General features: G+C 39.9%; 1 long non-coding RNA gene across 1 annotated transcript in view; it reads left to right on the forward strand.

The window, feature by feature from the left end:
• The window catches only part of LOC135097196 (uncharacterized), a 97436-nt gene that overhangs the window by 63720 nt on the left and 22454 nt on the right, over positions 1-11262 (forward strand). The gene's annotated exons all lie outside the window — the stretch shown is intronic.

The following is an 11262-nucleotide window of genomic DNA, read 5'->3' on the forward strand; positions in this document are numbered from 1 at the left end:
AGTGAGAAGATAAGACTGGAAAGAGAGAACAAGGATGGAAAGTGAAGAAAACAATGGAGAGAGAGAGAGAGAGAGAGAGAGAGAGAGAGAGAGAGAGAGAGAGAGAGAGAGAGAGAGAGAGAGATAGCAGGATTAGGAAAAAAAATACAAGCTGGAAGAAGAATTAAGTGAGAGGAGAAAAATACAATAATGAAACTAGAATGCAAGACTGGAAATATCGAATAACACAGACAGCAAGGCAGAAGAAAACTGTAAAAAATTGCTAAGAACACTTATGAGACTGTAGCCTCTCATAAAATAGATACATAAACAAAAAGCCTTCCTTGTGTTCACATTTTACAAAATGACACTCTATATATATATATATATATATATATATATATATATATATATATATATATATATATATATATATATATATATATATATATATATGAGCCTCGGAAGCCTTGTGGGCAGCGTGGTTTCTATCTCGGCAAGTGAAAATAGTCCTGTTGAGACAACGAAGTGTTTCAGAACGCTGCCACTATTCCTGGTGATATTCTGCCTGGTCTGGTCTCTCTGGCCTTGACCCTCGGAGTCCTTGTGATCAGTATAATGTATCTTATTGTCGCCATGGAATCTCCTCTTCTCACCACGCTCCTTACAAAAAGTGTCTTGTATTTCGATAAACGGTTCTTTTTCTTTCTTGTTTAGAGTTTGGGTACATTTTCTACCTTTCTCTCTTTCTCTCTCTCTCTCTCTCTCTCTCTCTCTCTCTCTCTCTCTCTCGCAATTACAGTGAAAATTTATATATTATTACTAAATTATCCTTCGTAACGCCAGACCGCCTGCTGTTTTAGTGGTAGAGAGAGAGAGAGAGAGAGAGAGAGAGAGAGAGAGAGAGAGAGAGAGAGAGAGAGAGAGAGAAAACTGGTGTGAAGGGAAGAGGGAGACTCAGCGCGATACTTTTTTCCACTCACGTGCCTTTCTCTCTCTCTCTCTCTCTCTCTCTCTCTCTCTCTCTCTCTCTCTCTCTCTCTCTCTCTCTCTCTACCACTAAAACAGCAGGCGGTCTGGCGTTACGAAGGATAATTTAGTAATAATATATAAATTTTCACTGTAATTGCGAGAGAGAGAGAGAGAGAGAGAAAGAGAGAAAGAGAGAGACTACACTGAATAAGAGACTGATATGAACAACATGCCATGGAATGAAAACATCACCAAAAAAGCCAATATGTGTTGATGTGAATTTAGTGAAATGTCTTACCTTATCGTCCTGTGGTGGTGGTGGTGGTGGTGGTGGTGGTGGTGGTGGTTCTAATGTCTATCCCTTCTCGTTATGGAATATATGTTTTCTCTTAATTAAGTGGTAATTTAATACACCAAGAAATTTAGGTCCGTGTGTGTGTGTGTGTGTGTGTGTGTGTGTGTGTGTGTGTGTGTGTGTATGTATGTCTGTGTGTGTGTGTTTTTGACTGTATGTATGTCTTTGTGTGTGTGTGTGTGTGTGTGTGTGTGTGTGTGTGTGTGTGTGGGTACGTGTAATCCTTCATACATGTATAATTTTTTTTTTACAACAAATTTTTTTTTCATTATTATTTTCCATGTTCAGTGTTTTTTTTCTTGTTTATCTTTGTTTTGCTTGTTTCTGTTTATTATTGTTTTGTCTCATTTTTATTCGTTTCTTTTTTATTCTAATTGTTATTCATCATATTCCTTTCTCTCCTCCTCCTCTTCATCCTCCCCTTCCATCCTCCTTTCCTTCCTGGTCAGGTTTTCTCTCCACAGCTGCAGAAGGCACACTGATTTCTCTCTCTCTCTCTCTCTCTCTCTCTCTCTCTCTCTCTCTCTCTCTCTCTCTCTCTCTCTCTCTCTCTCTCTCTCTCTCTCTCTCTCTCTCTCTCTCTCTCTCTCTCTCTCTCTCTCTCTCTCTCTCTCTCTCTCTCTCTCTCTCTCTCTCCTGCACACAAGATTTTAGGTTCGGTTTCCAGAACATTAATTTTGTATTTTTCCACCACGAAGGAAATTTGTCAAGAGAGAGAGAGAGAGAGAGAGAGAGAGAGAGAGAGAGAGAGAGAGAGAGAGAGAGAGAGAGAGAGAGAGCATCGTTTTCCATTTTTATATTCTGGAATTCATTATATTTTGATGGTGCACTATTTAAATGTGCTGCTTTTGTCCTTCATTAGATATGGAGTTGCTGATTCTACTGTTTGCAGCGACTCGGCAGTGACTTAGTAGTGACAGCGACTTAATAGTGACTTACAGTGATTTGGCAGTTACTCAGCAGTGACTTAACGTTGACCTATGAGTGACTTAGCAGTGACTTGAAATGATAGTGAATTTATAGTTATATAGTAAAGTATTAAAAGGAATTTCGCGATGACAGTGACTTAGCAGTGTCTTATCAGTGACTTAGCAGTGACATTGAGTTTGCAGTGACTTAGCAGTTACATTAAATTTACAGTGAAGTAGCAGTGAGTTAGCAGTGACTTAGCAGTGATTTAGCAGTTAGTGAGTTAGCAGTGACTTAGCAGTGATTTAGCAGTTAGTGAGTTAGCAGTGTCAGTGATTTAGTAGTGACAGTGACTTAGCTGCGACTTGCAGTGATTTACAGGTAGGACTTGAATATGTGACTTTACTGACCTGAGATAACTTTTAGTAATGAGTTTTTGAGTGATTAATATGAATTATGTGATTGATTAACATTACTTTTGTCTTTAATTGGTATGACATGATTAATATGACTTACGTGACTCGTGTGGTTGAAGAATGAGAACGTAGTGGGGACGAGTAATGAATATGACTCACAACTTATGAGTAATGGTAGCCTTGTTCTTGACTCGTTGATACTTGCAATACATGGAAAAATTAATGTAACTCATAGATACTAATGTTAATTTTAGGAATGTTTGGTTCACTAAAAACAATGCCAATCTCTATGTTTGAATTATTACAGCCTGCAGCAATAGCCTTTATCAGTACCGTGGGTAAAGAGACAGAGAGAATACCAACTGATGGTTGTTATAATGATATTAGGCACGGTGGAAAGGAACACCTGCCTCTGTCAAATACAACAGGCTATAAGAAATCCATTTATCAGCGCCTTGCGTAAAAAAGATATAGACGTGCATATTACAAAACAATAAGAGGTAGTAATTTGCTCTATTACTTTGCTCTATTACTTCCTTGGATAAAAATGTAGAGAAGACACAGAAAATTTTGTGCAAGTTAATGATGAGTCAATGATGATTTTAGACAGCTTGGAAGACAATACCAACCCTTATGTTTGAAATACACTGTAACAATTTGTAGTCATTTTCTTTATAACTGTCTTGGATGAAAGATTATGAAGTGTTTAATATACCCGGTATATAAATATACCGGGTTGAAGCTAAATGTGTTTATAATAATGATGTTGGACTCGTTAAAAAGCAACACAAACTTCTGTCAATTATAACAACCTACAATGTTTGCTGCTACAGTTCACAGGATAAAAGATTCTGAAGTGCAGACCTGACATACAGAATTACAACTTATACAATGTTCCTAATGAGTACCATCCTCTTTGTTCGAATTATAACAAGGTGTAGCAATGGCTCTGCATCTCTACCATGGACGAAAAGTTCCGAAGGTGTAGGTGACCCAGAAGGAGGCGGGATAAAAATGTTATAAATCAGGAAGGCGGGCCAGCCAAGTACAAGCGTCGCCCATTACAAACTTTCACGCCAAGAGTTTTCGCCAACAAGAAGATGAAGATGAGAGAGAGAGAGAGAGAGAGAGAGAGAGAGAGAGAGAGAGAGAGAGAGAGAGAGAGAGAGAGAGAGAGAATGAACCCGTCACCAGATCGTCCTACCACCTGTCCTTTTGATACAAGTGCCCCGTGAAAAAAGAAAAAAAGGATCAGATAGCAGCCAGCCGCAGCAAGAATGAAAGAAAACGATGACTCTCCGATAAATGTGGGAGTGAAACTCGTCTAAACTGGAAACACACAAGTCCTGCTGAGATTGATTGGTTTTGGGCGAAAGGTGACTCTGTATCAAGCAATTACTGGGCCGGGGTGATGTTGAAATTAGCATACCTGGCGGTGTGTGTGTGTGTGTGTGTGTGTGTGTGTGTGTGTGTGTGTGTGTGTGTGTTGGACGTAAAAGAGTTTGGTATGTATGGAAATTTATGATCTGTTGGAGTTACAGTCTCTGTCTGTCTGTCTGTCTCTCTCTCTCTCTCTCTCTCTCTCTCTCTCTCTCTCTCTCTCTCTCTCTCACACACACACACACACACACAGAGAGAGAGAGAGAGAGAGAGAGAGAGAGAGAGAGAGAGAGAGAGAGAGAGAGAGAGAGAGAGAGAGAGAGACGTAGTTCGTTTCTACAAAAGTGAGTCGGTATAAAAAAAATGAATAAAAGAAAGAAAAAAGACAGTGAAAAGAAAAGTAAGAAAAATTTTAACCAGTGTTATTTTTTTTTAAGGCTCAGAGAAAAAACATTAAAACCCAAAGCATTAATTTGCTTCATGGGAATTTACGCAAAGGTTATCAAGTAAAAAAAATAGGATGGAGGGAAAATAAAAAAAAGAATCGCTTTTTTTTTTTTTTTTTTGTGTGTGTGTGTGTGTGTGTGTGTGTGTGTGTGTGAATGGTGTTTTTTGAGTTCATGTGAAAATGCAAGATGAGATGGGCTTGTTAACTTCACTGCAGTGTTTTTTTTAAGCTTTCCTTAACTAAAGAATATCATCATCATCATCATCATATTTTTAATGGACTTTTTGAGGTCATGGAGGCAGTGGAAGATGAGATGGGGTTAATAACTTCACTGCACTGTTTTGGAGCTTTCACTACGTAACAAATAGCATCGTTATCATCATTATTATGATCATTATTAATCTTCTTCAGCCTTCTCTACTTACCTGTCAACTTTCTCCTACCTGTCAACTTTCTCCTCCTTCTCCTCCTCCTCCTCCTTCTCCAGTCCTTACACCTCTATCTCATATAATCCTTAGTGGTAGAATAGTTACATAGACAGCCTCGTTAGGTCACTAAGGCTCATGGTGTCTGTTTTTCTTTGTTTTGCATCCCTTTGTATTCCTTTGTATTCCTCCTCTTCCTTCTCTACCCCGCCACCACCACCACCACCACCACCACCACCACCACCATCTCTCACCTCCCACTTTAATATCTCTGATTGGCTCCACATACAAATAGGTTGGGTATTCTTGTCAGTCTCATTAAAGCCGCCTCGAGTATAAATAGCAATCAGTATTCGTCCCGCAGCAGCAGTGACCTTCCATGTGCCGCGCCCTTCCCGCCTCTGGTGAGTCACGTGTCACCTTGACCTGTAGAAAAGGAAAGGTTAATTTCGGTGTCTTTATTTTATGTATTTATTTATTCGTTTATTTATTTTTTCGTCATTGTTTGTTGTATTTCTTTATCGTGTGTTGAACAACTGTTGGTGTTTGTTAGTGCTTTGCTATTTCAAGTGTTTTTTTTTTCTATTTAGCGTGGATATTTTTTTCTTTGTTAATCTTTGTTTCATTAATCTGCCTTTTTTCATTATATTGCCTTTTGACTTTCTTCTTCATTATAGATTAATTCTTTTATTCCTTGCTTATTTCTTGCCTTGTGTCCTTTCCCTTGTTGTTTTCTGGATTTCTTGCTCTTGTCATAATTGTTGGACAGACGTTCATATTCTGAAACACTTCCGTGCCGCACTTCCACTGCCTTAAAAGTCTCTAGTTGTAGCTATATTGGCTTTTAAGAGTGTTTTACACTGTTCTAGTGAGAGATTAACAAGATTTCTACATTACTCGACTAACCATCTCTGTGACCTTTGAAAATAGTCATGGTGAAAGAACAAAGAGTTTCTGAATACGGACCACGAAAACACAACAACATTTTTCCACACATCTTTCCCGTCCTTTGCAGCATTTCCCCTCCGTCCTCCATCGACACTCGCCAGTGTCAACAAATATTTCATTGGGAACGGATTTTTGATGTCATTTTGTTTTCAGTTGAATTAATCCTGGCGTAATAAGTGAATTCAATTAATTACCTCCAAATGTTGGTTACTTATTTGACATATTTTGCCAGCCTCCCTTCGTGAAATAGATAGCTTTAAAATTGGTATACTGGTAATGCCTGTGTGTGTGTGTGTGTGTGTGTGTGTGTGTGTGTGTGTGTGTGTGTGTGTGTGTAAAAATAAACAAATAATCAGAAAAATAATATGGAAAGAAACCAAACAAAAATGGATAATAAAGGTTTAAAAAAGAGGGAAAGGGTGCTTAAATAGATATAAAATATACAAGTGTGTGTGTGTGTGTGTGTGTGTGTGTGTGTGTGTGTGTGTGTGTGTGTGTGTGTTTTGTGCGTGTGTGCTGGAAATATAGTATGATTCGAATATAATTGAACTTAAATCCGGAAGAGAGACGTTTATATCATCAGCAAAAAATGCTCTTCAATGGTCAATGCTCAGAATATCCTGCAGTGCTTCCCATGAGCAGTTTTGATTTATAGGTGACATTTAAATGTCATGTGGAATATTTAAATGTCAATAATTATTTTTGTATTTGGCAGAGGAGGTGCATCGAAAGCTTTAATTTCCGTCATTTTCACTTGGATTTATGTGGAAGTGAGACAAACAAAGCGCAGGATAACGCCGCTACATTTAAAAAAGTGACGCACTGCCAGAGAAAGCTCACGTTTTTCAATATATTATGATCAAAGTGGTGAACTTCGACTTGCTTGCTTATTTGTTTGCGTGTGTGTGTGTGTGTGTGTGTGTGTGTGTGTGTGTGTGTGTGTGTGATGTAAAGTGCAATATTTATAGTGATATTATTTTTTCTCAGTTATTTTTCTTCATTACCTGTTATCACCTGTTATTTCCTTCACTACCTGTTCTCGCTAATTATTTTCTTGACTCTGTGCTTACCAGTTATTTTATTCTCTATCTGTTATCGTTACTTATTTGGTAAGCTGTGGCAAGACAAACATATAAGTGTTGATTTCTATTTTTTTTCTTGTATTTTTAATATTATTTAGTAACTTTCTTTTTTCGCAAGTTACATTTCTTTATACTTAAATTGTATAGTTCACCAGACATCTGCGTGTAGTGTTTACTGAGCCTCGTTAAGACCAACATTTCCAGACAGGACAAGAACAGACCAAACTTGCTGTCCTCTTTCTGAGACTTTGTACAAACCTGGCATCACAGGAGGGTCACAGTGAAACTTTCCCGTCCCTTTAGAAATATTCTTAGTAGTGTTTGCTACCTGGCGGCAGGTGTCTTGGCGCCCTCTCGTTTCTGCAGGCATGGGCGTGCAGCAGGCTGGCTTGGGGGTGTGGGGGGCGCTTCACCAGGAAGGTTGGTGCAGGGTAAATAGCAGCCGTGGTTCATAGCGAGGCAGCGGAGGAAAAAAATCTGAGTCACGGCTGCTCTAGTTTACTTCTGGCTGGGTAGAGGCCGAGGGTGTTGTGTTGTATTGTGTTGTGAGGGTGGTGGTCGTGGTGTTGGTGGTGGTGGAGAGGGAGGTGTTGGTTGTGGTGTATTGTGGTGGTTTACTCACCAGGCAGGCTCTCTAACAGTGAACAAAAGAATATAATGTAAGGTGCAAGAAGCCATCAGGCCTATACGTGGCACTCCCTGTATTAAACATAACTAGCTAATTCCACCTATCATCCCCATCCAAAAACTTGTCTAGTCTTCTTGAAAAGCTCTCTAATATTTCAGGGCTTACAACCTGAATAGCGAGTCATTCTATTCATCTACCACTCTGTGTGCGATTTGCCTGAACTGCACGCCACTTGTATTGGTCAGTGTGTTTAGTTGCGTGATGAGCTGGCTGGTTGGCCCTGTGCAGTGTGGCTATACTCACACAGTGTGCAATCACTATATTTAAGTATGAGGATCCAAACAAAAAGTTTCTATATACTGTAGTGATAGTGGTTGTAGTGGTGCTGGTGATGGTGGTGGTGATAATCGTAATGGTGACGGTAATGGTAATGCAGTGAACGACAGTGATAACGGCGATCAAGTGGTTGTGGTGAGTGATGAAGCCTCCAAGTGAAGCAATAAAGCCGTGATAAAACACTGCCAACTTTTCTTGGTGGTAAAAAGTGGCGCCACACACCGCACACCCTCGTGCCTGCCACACACCCTCGTCCCCGCCACACACCCTCGCCCGCGCCGCGTCACCGCCTCTAATTGTCATGATTATTGATGATTCTATTGTTAGGGGCCGCTAATGACAATGGCGGCGGCGGTGTTGGTGGTGGTGGCTTCTTATAATGAGTGAATGGATGAGGCAGTGGTGGTGGTGGTGGTAATGGAGACTCTTACCACCATTACCACCGCCAACACCGGAGACGATGGTGATGATAGAGATTTTTTTTTTTTTTTTGTAGGAGGGACACTGGCCAAGGGCAACAAAAATCCAATAAAAAAAAAATGCCCACTGAAATGCCAGTCCCATAAAAGGGTCACAGCAGTAGTCAAAAAATGATGAATAAGTGTCTTGAAACCTCCCTCTTGAAGGAATTCAAGTTATAAGAAGGTGGAAATACAGAAGCAGGCAGGGAGTTCCAGAGAATTTATTTTTTCAGCTTACGTTCCAATCAATGTCAGTCAATTTTATCTATAAATCAATTAAGAAAACAAGCAAACAGTCTGCCAGTCACTCAATCAATTGGTTAATCTTTTTTTTTTTTTTTAAGTTGACGTTCAAATAGTCTTGCATTTTCTGATTAAAAAAAAAAAAAAAAAACATTTGATAATGGAGTCAGTAGTCTTGAGCAGGGACTTAAAATATATTAAGTTTAAGTGAATTTACATGATGTTTTCACGTCACGATTTCTCCTTATACGATGCCTGCAAATTCCTATTTATCGTGCAGAAGGAGAAATACCTATACCCAACACATATTGCTGCAGTGATGCAGCGTGGAGAGAGATATCTTCGTGTGCTGCTGAAAGCTTCGTTCTGAATATATGTGGGTATTGCAGACACCTGGCGGGTCTCTCCCTCCAGCGGGAAATGGAGTATGTGCTAAACATTCTTACCTGATTAGTAGTAAGTTGCATGTTGAAAGGAGCAGTATATATTTTTTTCTTTTGCTCTTGCGGTCTCTAGCCAGCCTCTTTTACAGGCAAGTATATCACTCCCAGGCAGCTTCATCTAAAAAAAATAAACAAATAAAGTAGAAAGCTTTGTGCAGGAATGTGAGCGATGTTCTCTGTATATGAAAGCTTTATTAAGAAAGGTTTGTCCGTACATGAAAGTTTTATTAGGAAAAGCTTAATTCCTGACATAATTACGTATTCGGATCGAAGTTGCGTCCTTCTAAGAGAAAAAAGACTACATACACTCTAGGAAAGAAAAAAGTATCAATGTTTTTGTCGATGAAAACTTCATATAATGGATGACTTTATCCTTGACGAGAGAAAGGTCATTGCTGGAGAAAAAAACCGTCAGAAGTTAATTAGTTCCAAAGTTAACGAGAAAAAAAAAAAAAAAAAAGACAAATAGGAAAAGCCAATAAAAATGTTGCAGCCCAGGGAGGCGGCCATGACCACATGACCACCTCGCAGGAAGGGAAGAATCCTGCGGTGCTTCCTTCAGGATAAAGGATGGCGGAGGCTGCAACCTTTTCCACGTAAATTAACCGCCAGCTCGGAGTGGGGAATGTACCTCTCTATTACTTGCATGGTTTTGTTTGAGGTTATACTGTTAGAAGGAGGTTGCGAGCAGTGGTTCGTGGAGGTTAGGTCAGGATGCGAGCAGTACAGGTTAGTGGAGACTAGATGTAGATGTGTTGCTTCTCTCTCGTGTTGGGTTAGGTTAGGTTAGGTTAGGTTAGGTTGCGAGCAGCACTGGTTCGTGGAGACTATAAGCTGGTGTGTTGCTCAGCTGTCAGGTTAGGATGGGTTAGACTAGATTGTGGGCACATTCGTGGACACTAGTACATGTGTTGCTCCGCCCTCAGTTGGTTTAAGTTAGGCTACGAGAAATACAGCTTCGTGGACACTAAAAACGTGTCGTATTACTCTGGAGATGTTGATGCCACCAAGTTTTAAGACTTTTTTATTTTCTTCTCTTTATTCTTTTTTTTTTTTTTCTTTGGCCAGAGCATCTCTGACTGACGGCTTCTTGTAGCTTCGCTTATTTTCTTGTGTTCTTATATTCTTACATACTTGTGTGTAAATCACACGATTTATTTTTTGGGGGTGTTTTGTTTGCCTATTTTTTTTTTCTTTTATTTATCTTTAAATTTATTTGTATTTCTGTTTTTATTTATCTATTTTTTTTTGTCGTATGTATGTATAGTGCTGTCCGATTTTTTTTTTTTTTTTACAATATTCTTGATTTTCTTTCCTTTTATTCTTTTTTTTTTCATCTACGTAGGGCCGTGATTTTCCTTTGTTTTGTAAGTGAGCCTTGGTGTGGACTCCCTCTCTCTCTCTCTCTCTCTCTCTCTCTCTCTCTCTCTCTCTCTCTCTCTCTCTCTCTCTCTCTCTCTCTCTCTCTCTCTCTCTCTCTCTCTCTCTCTCTCTCTCTCTCTCTCTCTCTCTCTCTCACACACACACACACACACACACACACCACACACACACACACACACACACACACAGTAATGTAACTTCACAAAATATCCCTAACGACATTTCCTTTGTCGCTGCTTTTGGATCTTTGTACTTTCCATTGTGATCTCACCTTACTATTTTTATTTTTTTCTTGTGTAGATCCAATTGGCCGCAGCTCTTGTCTCTTGTTTCTTGTCTCAGTCCCTTCCGTGTTTCATTATCTTTTGAGTCTTGAGTGCACGCGCCGTTTCTCATTACTTTTTCCTCCCTTTTTTTTTGTGTGTGTTTTTCCGCGCCCTTAAGCTTTCTAAGTGCACACAGTGTTCCTCTTAATCCTTGTCTTGTTTTCAGTTCAGCTTTGAGTCTTGTTTTTTTTTTTTTTTTTTTTTTTTTTTTTGAAGGGTGGAATGCGAAGGGAAGAGGGTTGGGTTCCCTCCGCCCCCGCCCAGCTCTGAGGCGGCGCCGGCCCAGGTAAAGGTGACCACTGAGCAAAGGGCGCTTTGATGTTTAATGCACGCCGCGGGAGGACACGTCCTGGGTGTGTTCGCGCGAGGTTTGCTTGGCACTTTTCCACGTGTACCCTTAGTTCCGAGCACGCCGGTACCTCATCAAATGTCACCAGCCTATTCAAAAACTGTTTCTATATTTCACTTCCGCGCCCACCACTGCCGCCACCTCTGCTTGTTTCGAAGTGACTCCTCACAGCAAATCAA

This window comes from Scylla paramamosain, unplaced genomic scaffold, assembly GCF_035594125.1.
Source record: "Scylla paramamosain isolate STU-SP2022 unplaced genomic scaffold, ASM3559412v1 Contig14, whole genome shotgun sequence".
NCBI lineage: Eukaryota > Metazoa > Arthropoda > Malacostraca > Decapoda > Portunidae > Scylla > Scylla paramamosain.